Here is a 2,500-nt window from a genome sequence, read left to right as displayed (position 1 = left end):
GATAGGACAGACTTTTCTTTTTTTTTCATATTCTAATGTTACTTTTATTAGAGGGGACAAGTTTACGAATTTTGTCACTAGATGCAAAACAAACATAAGACAAAACTGGTTCGGTATTCGTATTGTCCAAAAATGGAACAATTTGGAATTTGAAACAAAGAATGCAAAATCTGTGATTATTTCAAGGTGTTAGTAGACAGGGAATTATATGACGGGAGATTTATATTTGACGAATAATACTTGTTTGCACTGCTGTTGACATGGCTTTCAATCTTGTATGTGAATATCATGCATTGGTACCTTATTATGGTTATCTTCTATATGTATGGATGTATGTATGTGTGTGTGTGTGTGTATGCGTGCGCGCGTGTGTGTGTGTGCGTGTGTGTGTATGTGTGTGTGCTCTGCATGTCACGGTTAAAGATATATGTTTGTCCATCACTCATACATGCGTACATTTAAGTTGATATACTATCTTTATCATGTGTATCATTATTGTAATCTTTCAATCAATAGATTTATAACATTATATTTAATATTAAGGGCATTCAAGGGATTTTATCCTATTTCGCCCTCTGCCATATGTTATGTTACGTTATTATTATTATTATTATTATTATTATTATTATTATTATTATTATTATTATTATTATTATTATTATTATTACTATTATTATTATTATTATTATTATTATTATTATTATTATTATTATTATTATATTATTATTATTTATTATTACTATTATTATTGCTACCATATCATCTCATGAATATCATAATCATAAAGGGTTACATAGATCAAAAGACCTTTACATATCCTATTGTTTTTGCAAATATAAACATACAATAGTTGCAAACAAAAGAAAAGATCAAATTGATGCATGGACATTAATAAATACACAAACTCGTATAAACAAACAAATGGTAAAGTTAATGCATTCGTATTTTTTTAACCAAAGACTTACTTGTTGATTATAAAGATATTTCTGAAAAACAGATCTCATCCATTACATACGTTCTTCAAGGCATGGTGTTCTTTATCAACTAATTGTTATAAGTAACAAAAGAAATAAGCATCGCAGTCCGAATGACGCTTGCTGAGAATTGTGTGATTCAGTCATGGTCGATAAATAGAGCTGCTCTCTCCATCCATGCTGTTAATTGTTTCCATTGGTCACGGTCCTGGGCCAGAGTTTAAGGCTGTCAAGATCTTGTTATGCCTTTAGTGCGGAGTGCACTGCAGTATTTTTTTAGTTCTTCAGGGGTTAGTTCGGCCTCATCTGAATCCAGAAATTTCTGATATGTAGAGAGATCCTGGTTCAGAATTTTTATAATGCTCCGCTTTATTTTCTCCATTTACATTTGGCAGGGTGATGGTCTTCATGGACAGGATGATCAGCAAAAGCACTTCAATCTTCATCGTTCCAACGACAAAACACAGCAAATCTTCTGAAGACGACATCGCTACCTGGTTGCAGAGCGTCTTGAAAATGCATCAGAAATTCCAGCCGAAAACATCAAATTCTTGTAACAATACGTGCACGTTTAAAAAGAAGTTTGCGAAGCAAAAGATGTTGACGATTGGGAGAGAATTCGTACATCGTCTAACCTCACAGCAATTCCGTTGTTTTCGAATGAAAAGTCGATTTTCCCATGGGAAAGAGAGTACCTGAGTCTTCCTCCATTAAACGATATCAATTTATTACCGAGTCTAAGTCTTTCACAAGTATATTACCTTGCTGGTGGGAATAATATAAATTTCCGTCGAAAAATTAGGTGTAAAAACAACGATCGGTTAATTTTCCGAGTCGATCTCGTAGATAGTCACGGAAATCGACGGAAGTTTGGCGGCGATGATGGTCAGGAGCGGTCAAGGTAAATCAACTATTTTGTTTCGTAATGTAATGTAATTATCAATAAAGAGTGGCTTTCCAAAACTCCCTAACTCCGTTTTTCTAATTTCCCTTAAAACTCGGTCTATTATTTTATCATAATAAAACTTCAAATTCACGCAAAGATTAAGATATTCTGGCGCCATTAAATGTTTAAAATATTGTTTACGTTTAGATTTATCTCATGGATGGAAATTCTCAAAAAGTAGAAACATCCACTTAACGAGTTTTGGAAAAAGTCTTCAATTGAATTGGAATGGCTCGATGTTCTAACTGATCAATTACATGGGATTGACACCTGTTGAAATTGCACAGTCATATACACACCATACACAAGCAATCAAACACACACGCGACACACACACACACACACACACAAACGCGCGCAAACACAACACACTTCAGTACCATTTTGATTAAGGAGGCTCGACTGTATGTAAATAATTTGACTTATTATGCAAATAAATAACCTGCCCTACCTTAATTGGAAAAGTACAAAGAGATGTAGTTTTACATTAATTGAAAACAATAGCCTTTGTATGCAAAATCAATATCATGAGACCTGAGATTGCCACAGGTTGATTTCTTTTTTCCTCGTTTAAAAAAAA

Source organism: Berghia stephanieae, chromosome 9 (genome assembly GCF_034508935.2).
Source record: "Berghia stephanieae isolate SIO BIC M18660-M18661 chromosome 9, UCSD_Bste_1.3, whole genome shotgun sequence".
NCBI lineage: Eukaryota > Metazoa > Mollusca > Gastropoda > Nudibranchia > Aeolidiidae > Berghia > Berghia stephanieae.
The sequence above is the reverse complement of the archived record's forward strand: the minus strand, read 5'-3'. Positions refer to the sequence as shown.